Source organism: Artemia sp. Qi Xiang Cuo, chromosome 4 (genome assembly GCF_049724085.1).
Source record: "Artemia sp. Qi Xiang Cuo chromosome 4, ASM4972408v1, whole genome shotgun sequence".
Lineage (NCBI taxonomy): Eukaryota > Metazoa > Arthropoda > Branchiopoda > Anostraca > Artemiidae > Artemia > Artemia sp. Qi Xiang Cuo.
In genome coordinates, this window is record NC_142797.1 from 21,532,517 (window position 1) to 21,551,103 (window position 18,587).

General features: G+C 35.2%; 1 pseudogene across 1 annotated transcript; it reads right to left on the reverse strand.

Annotated features, from left to right (window-relative positions):
- Positions 1-267: 267 nt before the first annotated feature.
- LOC148952880 (uncharacterized) lies at positions 268-12,979 on the reverse strand (annotated as a pseudogene). The gene is made up of 3 exons (XR_016141663.1): positions 12,742-12,979; positions 11,103-11,192; positions 268-4,468 (listed from the first exon to the last, which is right to left on the reverse strand). The product of XR_016141663.1 is annotated as an uncharacterized LOC148952880 (transcript).
- Between the last annotated feature and the right edge of the window lie 5,608 nt (positions 12,980-18,587).

The window sequence follows — 18,587 nt, forward strand, 5'->3', positions numbered from 1 at the left end:
GCTTTTTCCTCAATATCAACAAACTTCTACTTAAAACTATCAAATATCTCTTAGAAGTAGCAATTTTTTCGTCAGTGATGAAAAGTTTTCCGTAAGAAGTATGAAGTTTCCTGTCAAGGATACCAAATTCTTATTAGAAATAACACTTTGTTCGTTTATGATAACAAGTTTTCTGTTAGAAGTAACAATTTTTCCTTAACACTAAATAAATTTCTCCTCGAAGTAACAAATTTTACCTTAATACTAACAAACTTTTACTTAACACTATCAAATTTCTCTTAGAATTAAAAATTTTCCGTCAGTGATAATTTTTATGTAAGGAGTATTATGTGAAAACAAATTATACAATCCATAGACAATTTCTAGTTCATTTTTTTCGTTAGCATAATCAAGAGCAGATTTACCATGAACATCTTTTTTGTCTACAAAACGGAATACTTTTTTCGCTCTATCTTCCTCTTTATCTTCATCTTCGTAGACGTTATAATAATAGACTAATAAATTCAAAATAATAGATTCGTCACGATTTTGAACATCATAATGTAATGGTGTTTTCCCTTCATCGTCAGGATGCGGCCACTCATCATGGCCTGACGTTAATAAAGCCATAACAACGTCTTTAAAACCTTTTTGAGAAGCAAAATTTATTAGTGGCTTTCCTGTTAACAATGCAAGAATTTCTGCTCTTTTTGTATTCTCTCATCGCTTAATTATGCTGTTAATAAAAATGCAAGAGGTGTAAGGTAATATTTCGTCCGTGATTTCAAGTGTCCCACTAATATCAACGATAATTTTTGCAGCAAAAGCAAAAGAGGCAAAATATGCAGCAAAAGTAGCATGGGTAAAACGAGGTTCATCTCCTATAATTTGATCAATAATACCTTGGTTTTCGCCACCCCTTTTAATATCTTGGATCCAACCATTAATCTCCGCCTGATTTGTAGAAGACATTTTTTTAAAATCTTCGTTATTCAACAATGTGTATAGTGCTAGCTCTTGTTTCTGTTTTTTAAACTTTTGGTACTCTTGTTTAAGTAACCTTTTGTTCACTGGTTTTGTGAAATCTATGTCTTGTTTCTTTTTAAAATTTATATAATAGAATATTGTTTCTATGAAACGATCATATTAACCTGCAATGTTAAATTGACTTGGCAGGACTGGTTTTTCATTCTCAATGTTAGGAGTATTTAAAAATTCTTTACATCCTTGCCATGGCTCTGTTTGTTTTCTCTCTTTATTCTCATAAAAAACGTTTGCTACCATCCAAGTGTGCAATGGAATACTAGTAAATTCTGTTTCTTCACTCCAAGTGTGCAATGGAATACTAGTAAATTCTGCTTCTTCACTATAATGATTACGAATAGTTGATGCAGAAAATCGTGCAATTACTTCATTGCCATACATTTCTAAATGTCGATCCTCAACCTGAGCAATGTTTTCTTGCTTGAGTTTTTGTTTCCAAAATGTAATTAAAAAATCTACTTGATCTGTATCTTTACAAAATGGCTTTAGATCAAAAGCAAGAACACAAAACGAACTCTCCAAATGCGTTTTCATGTTGTGCCTAGTAGTTACCAGCAATCTTTCCAGCTTAGTCTTTTTTAACTCGCAAAGCAGATTAATAACAATATCTTTATAATCTGGGGAAATTTCATCAAAACCGTCAATTAGAATTACTACCTGCAATCCATTATCAGAACCGAAGCGAAGAATGTTCTCTAATAATTTCTTCTCTAGACCATCTTCAAGATTCAATAGTTTGTCGAGCAGAAAATCTATTGCTTGGTCCTCATTTAATCGGCCTCTGTTTGTCAAGTTATTCAGAATATTTAACTGATCTATATGCTTGATTAAATCAATTCTTAGTATCCATCTATAAGAATATCTTTCCTTTATTTTCTCAGATAGGCTCGTCAGAACCGTCGTCTTGCCCATCCCTGCTGTAGCAGAAATGATTACTACTTGATTTTTTTCGCACTGTTCTAAAAACTCTGACTCAGAATAATACTCAATACAACTTCTTTCAGACTCGACATATTTATGTAATGAAGATACAGAGCATTGTGACTTCTGCCAAACTAATTTTCCAGGCTCACGCTTTAGCCAGTGGATATTAGCACTAGGGTTTTTTTCACATATGAGATGAAAACTTTCCTTTGTATAGGCCTAAACCAGCGTATCCTGAACTGATCTATCATTTTCTATAGACGTATTTATTTCTACTTGATGGAATTTACGATTTAAATAATAATCGTTAATTTCACGTAAATCAGCCAGTTGAGAACCTACATTTATCTCTTTACCTTGGACAAGATCAGCATATGTATTTAAATCTGTAATATCTCGAGGAAATGGACGTGACAGTTGATTTAAACTTGTTCTTTCTCCTTTGCCTTGAATAACTATTAACTTTTTCTCCAAAGGGTCTTAACATGGTTTAAAATCTTGTAGATTAATTTCATCATCCAATTAATAACACTTTAGGGCATATTTACGTTGAAAATATTCAGCTAAAGTATTAGTATTTTCTTTACGATTAACTAAAATGATCTTTTTCTTAGAACTTACTTCGGTTATGCTGGACAGTAATGAATTATATAGACGTAATAGGCTTTCTTGACTATAAGCCTTATCATCGCATTCTATCGTCAATAAGTTGGTGGCTGAACTCTTGAATGCGTGCACAACAGCCTCTTTATGTTGCTCACTTCGTAAAACCTCTTCTAGGGCTACGGAAATTCTACTACCTTTCTCTAAACTATAGTCGTTCCTAGTGTTAAGGTACTGCAAGAGTTTTATGCTACTGAATAGGTTTTGTGAAGTTTGTACATACAATACACGTCCATTATCATCATCTAGAAATTGATCTAGTTCAGTTAATACAATTGAGTTCTCAAATGAACCATAGCCAAGGGTTTGTTTGTTATACATTAGAGTCATGCTAGCTACTAATATGGACGTGTGAATGTTGTGTTCCAATTCTTTGAAGTAACTTAAGGCAATTTCCCCATCAATCCAGCCAGAAGGACGACCCCCTTTTTTAAATAGGCCTTTTTCTAGATTTTGTCGATACTGTTCAAAAGAATTAACCAATATTTCATTGAAAGGAGTACCTTTCAATATTTCTTGCTGATTTAGACCACTAAGTTTCTCCTCTAAATCATCTGCTTTAGGTTGATTAATTACAAAAACTAACCGATTTAAAAAGTTTTTTATTTCTTCTTCTTGTTCAGATTTTGTTAAACGTTGCTGGTCGTTATTTTGACTTTCAAAATCACAAATCGTTTGCATTAGACTATTTTTTAGTTTATCACTTATCACATTAAGTTGTCTATAGTTTTTATAGTTATGTTTTTTAGGTCCTCTTGATGACAAATCAAAAATATCTATAATACCTAAAGATGCTTCCTTTTTGAATTTATAGTTTGCTTCCTCTAACTGCTGAGTGTCAAAATTAGCACTGGTAAACAACACCACATACTGAATCTCATCATCTTCGAAATACTTTCTTTTCTTAGCTTCTTCATTATCCTCTGTATTAAAACTCTTTTAGTCTGTAATTTTTCTAATATCCTGTTTGAGGTCAAGGTAAGAAAAGAAATATTTTTGAACACCAAATTCACCCTTATTATATTCTAAATCCGGTTTGTTTATTTCTTTATTTTCTCCTTTGTGTTTAACCTGAATTGGAATAATGTATTTCTTGCCACTTTCTTTATAGCTAAAAACTACATCATCAAATTTTTGATTATTTGTGTCCCTGCTTTTAACTTCTCTACCAATATTAAATTCACTAAATTTTGTTCGTCCTGCTCTTTCTACCATGCAGAATACCATATCTTCATATTTGTCCGCCATTTCACCTCTTAAGCTATGAGCAGTTCTTTCTGCACGGTGATCTTTTTTTCTGCACTATGATCTTCCAGGATTTTTTAATGTCTTCATAAGCATTTCTGTTATTTAATTTTTTGTTTTTTAATTTTTTTCCTATTAGATTCAATGCGGTTTCACGTTTGTCATTTTTGATATCAGTTCGTAGGTTAGGATAACCTAGAAGATATTCAACAACACTTTTATAGCCTTTTAGAGTAGCTATATGTAACGGAGTATTTTTGTTATCACTAGTAATTGCACTACGTGCATTGATGTCTGCCCCTTGTTCAACAGCATTTTTTACTTTATTCAATCGATATTCTTCGATCTTCTTCGAATGATCTTCATCAATCGATGCTGTATCTCCTTCTAATACGTTTTCGGTCTTCTTCTTCAGTAACTTAGGTGATAAGGCCTCAAAAAGCGCTTTGGTTTCGTCAGAAAGTTCTACCCTTGGGTTTTGCATCTGGGATCCTGGCTAAGCTAATAAGGATGGAATGTTTCGACTATTGTGTCCTCTATGAAATGAAGCAAAACATAAATTGTGAGCAGTGTCACGTTTGTCCAATCTGTCATTAGGGTATTTCCAAAATACCTGGAAGAAAATAGAAGATTTTGAAAAAATTTTGATTTACAAAAAGTACTAGCTTTTATATTGATGTACTGTTTAAAGACTTATGGGACGATATCTCCTCTTCTGTTTGTGGTAAACTCTGTTTGTTTCAAGTTTGACTTGATTAGTCATTACAATTTCAGTTTAGATAATTTCGGAGACAACACTGCCTTTCCATGACGATAAATAAATAAAAGTTCAAATAGGGACAAAATCCTTTTAGTAGACAGTAATTTTCAAAAACAGTGATAAAATTTGACAAAAAATACTGGATATTTCGGTCACATATGCAGTGACCGTCATCAGTAGTAAAACTAAACTTTAATTTTAGTTTACTACTGATGACGGTCACCGCATATCTGACCAAAATATCTAGTATTTTTTGTCAAGTTTTATCACTGTTTGTGAAAATCACTGTCTATTAAAAGGATTTTATCCCTATTTGAACTTTTATTTATTAATTTCAGTTTGTTTTTTATTTTTCAATTTTCAGTTGTTTCAGTTTTTTTTTTGATTTTCAGTTTGTTCAATTACAACATAGAGAATTTATGTCAAGTTTGAATTATTACGATTTTATTGTCAAAGCCCATGGGACCATAACAGCGCTAAAAAAAAGGGAGAGAAATTTAACAGAAATTCAAACAATAGAAAACACAACTTATGAAAATTAAAAATAGAATGACAATGGTTATTTTGTGAAAGATAAATAGGGGACAAGCTGACAAATTGGTATTTTTCTTGTATCTAGAAAAATGTAACTTCCACATAATAAATCATGGTCTTATTTCAAGGGTAAGGTAGATTCTTGTGGTTACTTGTATGCATAAAATTAGAACTAATGTAGTTTTATACTTCCGATGAAAAGGGTACTATTAGAAACTACTAAAGGGTAAATTAGAACTACTGTAGTTTTATACTTCAGATGAAAAGGGTACTAGCCCTTTGAATTTCCAATCGAATGAGCCTGTTTTGAAGTTTCTACGACTACGCCTTCTATAAAAACCTTATATGGCCCCAGGCCATAACTTAAAACCCTTGCCCGGAGGATTGTGAGGGTGTGTCCTCCTCAAAAACATATTTTCTATCTGAAAAACAACTACGCTGAACAAAATGGCTATCTCAAAATTTTGATTGGATGTGTTTGGGGGAATAATGGCCGTGGGGGAGGGTCTAGTTGCCCTCTAATCACTTTCGACTATTAAAAAGGGTATTAGCCCTTTGAATTTCCAATCAAATGAGCCTTTTTTGAAGTTTCTACGATAACGCCTTCAATAAAAACCTTATATAACCCTAGGACATAGCTTAAAACCCTTGCCCTGAGGGTTGTGGGGGAGTGTCCTCCTCAAAAACATATTTTCTATCTGGAAATCAATTACGCTGAACGAAATGGCTATCTCAAAATTTTGATTGGATATATTTGGGGCAATGATGGGCGTGGGGGGGGCTAGTTGCCCTCCCATCACTTTCGACCATTAAAAAGGGCACTAGCCTTTTGAATTTCCAATCGAATGAGGCTGTTTTGAAGTTTCTACGACAACGCCTTCTTTAAAAACCTTATGCCCCCAGGGCATAACTTAAAACCCTTGCCCTGAGGGTTGTGGGGGAGTTTCCTTCTCAAAAACATATTTTCTATTTGAAAATCAACTACGCTGAACACAATGGCTATTTCAAAATTTTGATTGGATGTGTTTGGGGGAATGATGGGCGTGGGGGGGGGGCTAGTTGCCCTCCAATCACTTTCGACTATTAAAAGGGCACTATCCACTCCAATTTCCAATCGAATGAGTCCTTTCCGAAGTTTCTACGACGACTCCTTCGATACGAAGTGCCCGGGTATGGAGAAAAAAACAAAAAAACAACAACACATTGTGCCCACATAGTTCTTTACTTAGGCAGCGCTAGCGCGCTGCCTATGATAATATCACTAATACTACTACTACAACTACTTCTACTACTATTACTACAACTACTACTTCTACTACCACTAATACTGCTACTACAACTACTATTGCTGCTGCTACTACCACTGCTCCTTGATCTGCCACAGCTATTATTACTACTATCACTACTACCACTAGGGGTATTAAGGCGGAAATTTCAGAGAATGTGGAACTAAATAAAAACTGACTGTGTAAAATAAGGTTGAAAAATTGTCATATAACGCATATCCCAGGAACACCTTTCATAATAACACAGTAGACCAAAAATACTCCCAGAAATCATAAGGGACTAAATATCAATTTCACATTTTTGATGCTTTATTAAAGTTTCTTTTGTACCCCCCCCCCCATAAAAAAAACTTTGCTGGAAAATACCCCTTTGCTGGCTTTTTACTGAAAAACTTTTCCAAGGAGGAGGTGATTAACAGAATGATTTTAAAAATAATCAAAAATTAAAGTCTTTTTCAAATAAAAATGCGCTAAGAAAGTTGCGCTAAGTGTCGGTGGGTGCAGACTGGGGAGAGACGATGGTGCTTGAAACCACCTTGAGGGAGCCGGATTTTCCGGCAGGACTTGATTAACAATCAGAAATTAAAATTTAAAAAAAATAAGTTTTGTCAACTTAAATTACAGAACAACATTGAAAAAGACAAAAATTAGTCCATATATGAATGGGGCTGCCCCTTCCTAAATCCCAATCTCTTTAAACAAAAGTCTGTATCGCTTTGACGAAGCCTTTTCTTCCAATTAAACGGCCCTAATGTTTGTGAAGTTTTCCTTAAAGAATTGGGAAAAACGTCAAAGTTTAGCGTACAGAGGGGCTTAGGAGTGGGAAGCCCCTCAAATTTTGAAGAAAAGTTTTATTTAAAGTTTTAATGTAAGTCCTTATTTTTAGTTCGGAATTTCATTTTTCCCTTTAATTTCATAAAAGGGTTACTTTAGTGTGAAAACAAATATTCTAATAAATCTTTAAAAAAAGCACTAGATCTTCCAACTTCCAATAGAATGATACCCATCCCATCCAAAGTTTGTGTGACCATCCTTTCCATAAACACCTTATATTCCTGGGGCATAACTTACAACCCTTGCCCATGGGCTCTCGAGGGTTGTGTCATTGTTTTATGCTGAATCCAATTAAATCCAATTGAATGAGCCACATTTGAAGTTTATGCGACCATTGCTGGATTATTCAACTATGCTGAACAAATTGGCTGTCTAAATATTTTGTTTGGATGTTTTTGAGGAAATGATGAGTGTGTGTGTCGGGGTGGGGGGTATATTAGAGCCTCCGATCACTTTGGCTCTTAAAGAGCGCACTAGAACTTCTGATTACCAATCCAATGAGCACCCTTCAAGATTTATACGACCACCCTTTCTATAAAAACCTTATACGAAGAATTAAGCAAGGAAAAATGGGTTTTAATTTAAAAAAAAACCTTATATACCCCATGGCATAAATTAAAACCCTTCCCCTGGGGGGTTTTGAGGGGGAGTTTTGATCCTTAAACACATAATTTCTGGACCTATCACCTACATTGATTAAAATAGCTATCTAAAAATTTTTATTGGATATGTTTGGGAAATGATGGGCGTGGGGGTGTGGTTGATTTCCCACCAATCATTTTTGACTATTAAAAAGGGTACTTTCAGCCTCTTCAATTTACAATCGAATGAGCCTCTTTCGAAGTTTCTACGACCACTCCTTCAACGAAGTGCCCTAAAAAAAAGAATAATATATTGTGCCCACATCGCTCTTTACTTTAGCAGCACTATTGCACTGCCTACCATTATCGACTTTGGATTAGTTTAATGACTCATGAGTAGCCAGGCCAAAATGAGCGAAGGTAGCACCCTCGTGATACCCTCTGTTAAGGAGCTAATATGGCATGTGAAGGCCAGGGGCCCTGGAATCTTTCAATGTCATACCTCTTAAAAGAAAAAATTCTTAACGACATTCCCATAAAGTTTTTTTTTAATTTATTTAAACAATCTTTATCCATAAAACAAGTTTTTTTTAAGAAAAATGAAAAGCTCTATAAAACCAAAAATGAGAAAAATAAAGTCGAATAATCTTCAAAGTAAAAACTATGGAGTCTAATAGAAAAAAAAACACAGATATAATTTTTATTTTCATGAAAAAGACTATGTCAATAAAACGAATAGAAATTAATTTTAAAAACTCTTTTCAAAAAATAAGTTTGTCAAAGATAGTAGAGCTGCATTAACCCAAAAATTAGTAACATAATTTTTAGCTTATGTTCTTAGCTTAATTTTTATGATTTTTCGCCTACATTTTTTCTTATTCTTTTTATTTTTTAATTTGGCACCCGCTACTTCCAAAAAGTAAAGAAGTTCATATGGAGGTATTTTCAACAAATATGGATTTTAGAACACTTGTTTTTAGGATAAGTTTTTAAAATACTTTTGGTGTGTAGATTCCTCTTTTTCACTTTCCTTAGCATTTCTCGACAAAACAGAAAAAAACTAAACTCAAATAATATTTTCAAATTTGGAAAACCTTATTTTCAACAGGGGGGTGTTTTCCACGGGGTTATTTTGCAAGGAAGGGGAGGGGCATTTTCTGGGGGGGGGGGGGGGGTATTTTCTGCGGGAAGTGAAGCATTTAACGGGGGAATAACAAATTAACTGTCAAATTATGATGAATCAAATTATATGGGCAGGGAAAAAACCGGCGATAACTTCCGTATAGTTTGATCACATTCCATGTAGAAGCCTTTAGTAGGAGCCCTAAGTTGAGAAAACGGAAAATAACATATTTATACGCAAAAAAAATAAAGGCGTGCCAGGTCATTCAAAAAATGACTAGTTTCTAAATCAATCACTGGATTATTTCCAGAGAGAGTTCATTGATAAGTTTCATTCCAGGTTTTTGATGTAAAGTTTCTTCTTTAATCTTGCCGAAATGTTTCCGTTGGTTGGCCCAGGGACCGCCGGTCAGCGCCCCACCTAATTATTTTATGAGTGCGCCACTGCACCCATCACTGACCACTGAAGGTGATTTTGATCCATATTCATATGGCCAAATAGATTTCTATGAAGAAAAATTGAGAGAAAAACAGCTATGCTAAAGGTATATATATATATATATATATATATATATATATATATATATATATATATATATATATATATATATATATATATATATATATATATATATATATATATATATATATATATATATATATATATATATATATATATATATATATATATATATATATATATATACGTGTGTGTATTTATGTATTTATATGCTGGATTTGAATTTTTCTTACAAATTTAATATATAGATAGGGCCCCGCAAAAAAAAAAATCCAATCGGGCCTCGTACCTAGTCGATCCGGCCCTGATAATAGCATTGGGTGCTCGCAGCAATAGAAGTAAAAGTTGCTTAGAAAATGTGATGGTTACGCAAACCTTTTTCAGACAATGTAAATTCACAGTTCATATAGATGGGGTAAAAAACATAGACATCAATGCAAACTTTCATAAAAAAAAATCTAAAAAAAGAAGTGGAAAAACTTGCTTTTATATAAAGATAATTTGAGGTTTAAATAAAAAAATTTATATTAAACTCCAGTGAAGCATCCCTTAACACAATTTAACCAGCTAATATATCTACTATTTGTAGCTACTAAATAGTTTTGTTGTTGCGTTTGTTTATCTTTTATTGCTAAGTCAGTTAGAAACAATATAAACTCACAATTTCAAAAAACACCATAATATGATAAAGAAAAGATGCAGATACTGAGCCCTCATATAAAAATTATGGTTGTCCCATAACTATCTCTGCATAAGCAGGGATGAGGCAAAATTGTTATATCCAAAGATTGTTAGAAAAACAATCAGAAATCATTTATTTAGAGACAGCTTTCATAGTCGTAGATGAAAATCACAAACTAAATGTCGCTGTCATTTACAATCTAGTCCTGTCTCTCCAAAGCTAGAATTGTTATTACAACCTAAACTTCTATATGTTCTGAGTTATAGAACAATCACTTTTATTCCCATCAGCTTTTATGATTAAATCAAAATTTATATCAAGTTGCATGTTTTCCCCCCTTTTTTTGCTGAGGTCCACTTTATAAGCACAGTTTTTAATGGACAATCTTTTTAATAGTTTTTGCATTTTGCTTTACGTTTTTGTAAATTCTGTGAGGAATCTGACGCTATGGGACCAACCCCGAGCTGTTCAATCGTTTACAAATAGATGTATAAAAAGACATGCAAACACCATACTAAAATTCTTGATATCTATAAATAGTCTTTGATAAATAGAATTTATATTACTCGTAATAGTTTCAGTTTAACTAGTTTCAACCAAATTTAGAAACTAATACACATTCTGAAAGACCACGTTCAGAATATACATAAATATAAGAGGTCTTATGCAAAAGTTTTGAATCCAATAGAAGCAGAACTCCTTTTTTTAAATTATCGACTGCCAAGGGCTAGATTACCCCTTCAAAGTGACAACTTTTTCCATAAAAAGGCTTGACCTCAATTGCAATAAAGAAAAATGGCATTTTTTTCCCCTTTTTTTGCTGAGGTCCACTTTATAAGCAAACATGAGAAAAGTAGAGATAATTATCTACTAAAACAAAGCAGCTTTCCTTTTATTCTGCAATCGAAACTTTTATTGGATTACTTACCCCTTTTGATATCAGAATCCTTAAAAGAAGGGGACGAGCGTAGCTATATTTCAAATTTGAGGAGAACAGTTGAACGGAAAAGAACAGTTTCTGAAAAGATTAAATACATAATTTGAAATGAAACGAGGATATTGCTTTCATGTTTATACAGAGAATTGAAGCACAAATTTCCCAAGAATACACTAGCTATAATCACTTCTATCAAGCACTGCAAAGCCACTCATATCTTAATACAGTTAAAAGCGTAGGTTCAACTGCGTTAGCATTCAAAAAAAAAATGGGATTCATTTTGTATATGAAAATTTACAAAAATGAAAATTAATATATTTTACTTTAAAGAGTAGTGCAGTTTTTAATCTTAAGATGAAACAAAAATTTCAAGTAAAATTGTAGGATATAGGTTGTACTCAACATGAGAATGTGAAACTTGCGGGATCAAAATAAAACAACACAGGAAGATGTTGGGCCATTGTCCCATACAGAAAAACTGTAGCCCCCCCCCCTGGAAAAACAAGGCAAATCACCCTTTGTATGGGTGGCACTGATGTGTTTCTTGTTTGTTTTGTTTTTTTACTTTTCTTTGAAAATTTTCTTTTGAAAAAAATTTCGTAAATGAAGCAATATTTTTTAGAAATGAGATATGTAAGTATTATTGACTGTTTTAAAGTTGTTTTTTTTAAGAATTTTGGGTATTCATTTTCTAGTCCAGAAAGAAACAAGGTGTTAATTTAAGGGCTCAAATAAATATTCAAAGAAAGTGATTAGTAGAATACGATTTTTCCACAAATTAAGTTTTTCAATGAAAATCAAACAGCTATAATAAAACCAAGATGAGCAGTTAAAAAATAAATAATTTTTCAACCATAAAACTAACATGTCACCATCAATAAATCAATTAAACCCAAAAATTACAATGAACAACCCTATCAAACCCAAAACCAATAGAAAATAAGATGAGTAGGGCTGCTGCCCCCTGCCCTCTAGACGATAACATAATTTGCACTTTTCTGAAAACAATCCTTTTTTTGAGCAGAATCTTCCTATTTCTCATTATATTGAGAAAAAAAACACAATCATAACCAAGATTACTGAAAAAAGAATGTGGATTGTCATTTTCAAATTTACATACTTAGATGTTAATTTCCCAAAAGTCTTAATTTTTGGATGCAAATTATGTTCTAGTCTTCTCTATATTGTCAATAAAGAATACTGAACATCCATGCACCTTTATTTAGTTTCATGAAATAGCTACTTGTGATGACTGAAGATAAATAAAGTTAAACCAACTCTGTAACAAAAAAAATGGCATGTTTTTCCCCTTTTTTTGCTGAGGTCCACTTTATAAGCAAACATGAGAAAAGTAGAGAAAATTATCTACTAAAACAAAGCAGCTTTCCTTGTATTCTGCAACCGAAACTTTTATTGGATTAGGTTAAAGGTTTTGCTTTATTAAAGGGTTAGGTTAAAGGGCTTGAACATCTGGATTATGAGATTACCCTTTTTAGATTTCTCCCCCCCCCCAAAAAAAAATGGGACCAAGGTTTGGTTTTTGGGTACTACGTGGCACTTTCTGATTACATAATTCATTGAAATTTATTAAAAGCAAGTAGATAGAAGAAGATTTTTTCAAAAAACTCACAGATAGCTCTCTATGGTGTTCTAGAACCACACTACTGGTAACAAAAACAAACTATGGTACTTCAGTGCTTTCTGAAGAGCTTGTCTTTTCTTCTTGTTCAAGGTGGGAAGCTCTAACTTGCTTGGAAAAAAGTGTAGACTAGTTACTTCCCAGAAAAACAAATGCAAAATCAAAAGGAGAGGCACTTTTATATTGTTAATTTTAAGGTGTTTTAATGGTAAAGGTTGTTTTTATGGCAATTCTCACCCCCCCCCCCTCCCAAACCCAATAGTCTCAATTAATTCTAATTTCTATACAAATCAACATAAAATAAAGGTAGTACTATTAGATTCCTTATTTTATGCCCCTTTTTAATTAAGGGCACTAGCCATTTCAATTTCCAATCGAATGAGCCCTTTTTAAAGTTTCTACGACAACGCGTTATATAAAAACCTTATATGCTCCCTGGGCATAATTTACAACCCTTGCCCTGAGGGCAGTGGGTGGGGGTGTCATCCTCAAAGACTTAATTTCCAGAACTTAAAACTATGTTGAATAAAATGGCTATCTCAAAGTTTTGATTAGATGGGCTCTGATCACTGACTCTTAAAAACGGCATTAGAACTTCTAATTACCAATCCAATGAGTCCCGTTCAAAGCATATATGACCACCCTTTCTATAAGAACCTTATATGTCCCCAGGGCATAACTTACAACCCATTATTCTGAGATGTAGGGGGGGGGTTGTCCTTCTCACAAACATAATTTCTGAAACCTTCAACTACGATGAACAATTAGATTATTTTGAATAAAATGGCTATGTCAAAATTTCTTTTAGATACATTTCGGGAGAATACGACGTGTGTGTGTGTGGGTGTGGGGGGGGGGTATCTGCCCTTCGATCGCTTTGACTCTTAAAAAAAGCACTAGAACTTCTGATTACCAATCCAATGAGCCTCCTCCAAAGTTTATGTAACCAAGCTTTCTATAAAGACCTTATATACCCTCAGAACATAACTTACAACCATTGCCCTGATGGCTGGGGGAATTTGTTATCCTGAGACAAAATTTCCAGAGCTTTCAAATACATTGAACAAAATGGCTATTTCAAATTTTGATTGGAAGTGTTTGGGGAAATGGTAACTTACAACCCTTGTCCTGAGGGCTGCGGGGGGATGTCATCCTCAGACATAATTCCCAGACCTTTCAACAACAGTAAACAAAATGGCTATATCAAAATGTTCATCGGAAGTGTTTGGGGGATTGATGGGCGTGGGGGGGAATAATTGCCCTCCGATCACCTTCGACTATTAACAAGGGCGCAGGCACTCTCAATTTCCAATCAGATGAGCCCTCTTGAAGTGTCTACAAAAACACTTTCTATGATAGCCTTATATGCCACCAGGGCATAAATTACAACCTTTGCCCTTGAGAACTGAGTGGGAGGGGGGGGTTGTCATCCTCAAAGACATAATTTCCAAATCTTTCAACTACGTTTAACAAAATGGCTATCTCAAAATCTTTATTGGATGTGTTTGGGTAAATGGTGGGCGTGGAAGGGGTTTTAGTTGCCTTCCTATCACTTTCGACTATTAAAAAGGACACTAGCCATTTCAATTTTCAATCGAATGAGCCCTTTTTAAAGTTTCTACGACAACGCGTTATATAAAAACCTTATATGCCCCCTGGGCATAATTTACAACCCTTGCCCTGAGGGCAGTGGGTGGGGGGTGTCATCCTCAAAGACCTATTTTCCAGAACTTAAAACTACGTTGAATAAAATGGCTATCTCAAAGTTTTGATTATATGTGTTTGAGGAAAAGGTGGGCTTGAGAGGCTGGTTAGTTGCCCTCCAGTCACTTTCGACTATTTAAAAGGGCACTATCCCTTTGAATTTCCAATCGAATGAGCCTTTTTTTAAAGTTTCTACAACAACGCGTTATATAAAAACCTTATATGTCCCCTGGGCATAATTTGCAACCCTTGCCCTGAGGGCAGTGGGGGGGGGGTGTCATCCTCAAAGACTTAAATTCCAGATCTTAAAACTATGTTGAATAAAATGGCTATCTCATAGTTTTGATTATATGTGTTTGGGGAAAAGTGGGTGTGAGAGGCAGGTTAATTGCCCTCAAATCACTTTCGACTATTAAAGAGGGCCTTTTGAATTTCGAATCGAATGGGCCTTTTTTAAAGTTTCTACGACAACGCCTTCCATAAAAAACCTTGTGTGCCCATAGGTCATAACTTACAACCCTTGCCCTGAGGGTTCTGATGGCGTTATCATCCTAAAAGACCTAATTTCCAGAACGTTCAACTACGTTGAACAAAATGGATATCTCAAAATTGTGATTGGATATGTTTTGGAAAATGGTGGGCATGAGAGGGGCGTTAGTCAATATCCAATCACTTTCAACTATTTAAAAGGGCACTAGCCTTTTCAATTTCCAATTGAATGAGTCCTTTTGACGTTTCTACGACAACGCTTTCAATAAAAACTTTATATGCCCCAGGGCATAACTTACAACCCTTACACTGAGGGCTCTGAGGGGGCTATCATCCTAAAAGACCTAATTTCCAGAATTTTCAACTATGTTGAACAAAATAGATATCTCAAGATTTTAAGTCTGTGTTTTGGAAAATGGTGGGCGTGAGAGGGGGGTTAGTCGCTATCCAATCACTTTCAACTATTAGAAAAGGCATTAGCCCTTTCAATTTCCAATTGAATGAGCCCTGTTCAGTTTCTACGACAACACTTTCAATAAAAACTTTGTATGCCCCCAGGGCGTAACTTACAAGCCTTGCCCTGAGGGCTGTGGGGGGAGGGGTTGTCATCCCTAAAGACCTAATTTCCAAAACTTTCAACTACGTTGAATAAAATGGCAATTAAAAATTTTAATTGGATGTGTTTGGGGAAATGGTGGGCGTGAGATGGGAGTTAATTGCCTTCAAATCACTTTCAACTATTAAAAATGGCACCACCCCTTTGAATTCTCAATCGAATGAGCCCTTTTTAAAGTTTCTACGACAAAGATTTCAATAAAAACATTATACACCCCCGGGGCAGAACTTATAATCCTTGCCCTGAGGGTTGTGGGGGATTGTCCTCCTGAAAAACATATTTTCTATCTGGAAATAAACTACGCTGATCAAAATAGTTATCTCAAAATTTTGATTGGATGTGTTTGTGGCAATGATGGGCGTGGGGGGGCAGCTGCCCTACAATTACTTTCGACTATTATAAAGGGCACTAGCCCTTTGAATTTTCAATCGAATAAGCTTTTTTTAAGTTTCTACGACAACGCATTTTTTAAAAAACCTTGCCCTGAGGCTTGTGGGGGAGTATCCTCTTCAAAAATTTATTTTCTATCTGGAAATCCACTCTGTTGACCAAAATGGCTCTCTGAAAATTTTTTTTTTTAGTTTGGGAAGATTGTATGGGCGTGGGGGGGGGGATGGGGGCTAGTTAAACTCCAATAACTTTCGAATATTAAAAGTTGCGCTAGCTATTTGATTTCCAATCCACTGATCCTGTTTTGGAGTTTCTACGACAACACCTTCTATAAAAAACTTATATACCCCCAGGACATAACTTAAAACCCTTGTCCTGAGGGTTGTGGGGGAGTATCCTCCTCAAAAATAATAGTAATATTTTCTATCTGGAAATCAACTACGCTGAACAAAATGGCTGTCCCAAAATTTTGACTGGATGTGTTTGGGGGGATGATGGGCGTGGGGGGGGGGGGCTATTTGCCCGCCAATCATTTTCGACTTTTAAAAAGGGCACTAGAATTCTCGATTTCCAATCAAATGAGCCCTCTTGGAAGTTTCTACGACGACCCGTTCCATATGAAGTGCCTCTGGGGAAAAAAAATAAAAAAATAATAATAAAACATTGGATCCGTATGGCCTTTACTATAGGCAACGCTACAGCGTTGCCTCTGATTTTAAAGCAACATTTAGTTTTTAAGCATAATGGACAAACTGCATATCTGTGGGGGGTTGACCTATCCAATAACCTTAAAGATGTAGTTACTAGACCATTTAGCTATTCTGAACAAAAGGACTGTCTTAAAAATTGTATTGGAAAAGGTGGGCGTGAGAGGGCGGTTATTTGCCCTCAAATAAATTTCAAATATTAAACAGGGAACTATCACTTTGAATTCCCAATAAAATGAGCCATTTTTAAAACTTTTACTACAAAGACTTCAATAAAAATATGATATACCCCCGGGGCCGAACTTACAACCCTTGCCCTGGGGGTTGTGGGGGATTGTCCTCCTTAAAAACAAATTTTCTATTGGAAAATCAACGACGCTGAACAAAATAGCTATCTCAAAAGTTTGATTGGATGTGTTTGGGGGAATGATGGGCGTGGGGGGGCAGTAGCCTACCAACCCTTTTCTACAATTAAAATAGGAACTAGCCCTTTGAATTTCCAATCGAATGAGCTTTTTTGAAGTTTCTACGACAACGCCTTTTTTAAAAAACCTTATATTCCCCCAGGGTACAACTTAAAACCCTTGCCCTGAGGCTTGGGGGGGGGAGTCCTCAAAAATATATTTACTATCTGGAAATCAACTATGCTGAACAAAATGGCTCTCTGAAAATTTTGATTGGATGCGTTTGGGGAAATGATGGGCGTGCGGGGGGGGGAATGGGGGCTAGTTACACTCCAATCACTTTCGACTATTAAAAAGGACACTAGATCTTTAATTTCCAATCGAATGATCTTGTTTTGGAGTTTCTACGACAACACCTTCTATAAAAACCTTATATGCCCCCAGGACAGAACTTAAAACCCTTGCCCTGAGGGTTGTGGGTGAGTATCCTCCTCAAAAATAATAGTAATATTTTCTATCTGGAAATCAACTACGCTGAACAAAATGGCTGTCCCAAAATTTTGATTGGATGTGTTTGGGGGGATGATGGGCGTGGGGGGGGGGGGGGGGCTAATTGCCCTCCAATAATTTTCGAATATTAAAAAGGGCACTAGAACTCTCGAATTCCAATCAAATGAGCCCCCTTTGAAGCTTTTACGACGACCCCTTCCATATTCATTTCCACTGGGGAAAAAAAAAAAAAGAATACTAAAACCTTGGAGCCATATGGCCTTTACTAGAGGCAACGCTATAGCGTTGCCTCTGATTTTAAAGCAACATTTAGTTTTTAAGCATAATGGACCAATTACATAGCTGTGGGGGGTTGACCTACCCAATAACCTTAAAGATGTAGTTACTAGACCATTTAGCTATTCTGAACAAAAGGACTGTCTTAAAAATTTGATTGGAAAAGGTGGGCGTGAGAAGGGGGTTAGTTGCCCTCCAATAACTATTGACTATGAAAAAGGGCACTAGCCCTTTGAATTTCGAATTGAATGAGACTTTTTTGAAGTTTCTACAACAACGCCTTCTATAAAAAACCTTATATACCCCCAGGGCATAACTTAAAACCCTTGCCCTGAGGGTTGTGGGGGTGTCCTCCTCAAAAACATTTTCTATTCGGAAATCAACTATGCTGAACAAAATGCGTATCTCAAAATTTGATTGGATGTGTTTGGGGGAATGATGGGCATGTGGGGGGGGAGGCTAGTTGCCCTCCAATCACTTTCAACTATTAAAATGGGCACTAGAACTCTCAATTTCCAATCAAATGAGCCTTTTTTGAAGTTTCTACGACAACACCTTCTATAAAAAACCTTATATGCCCCCAGGGCATAACTTAAAACCGAGGGTTTTGGAGAAGTGTCCTCCTCAAAAACATATTATCTATCTAGAAATCAACTACGCTGAACAAAATGGCTATCTCAAAATTTTGATTGGATGTGTTTGGGGGAATGATGGGCGTGGGGGGGACTAGTTGCCCTCCAA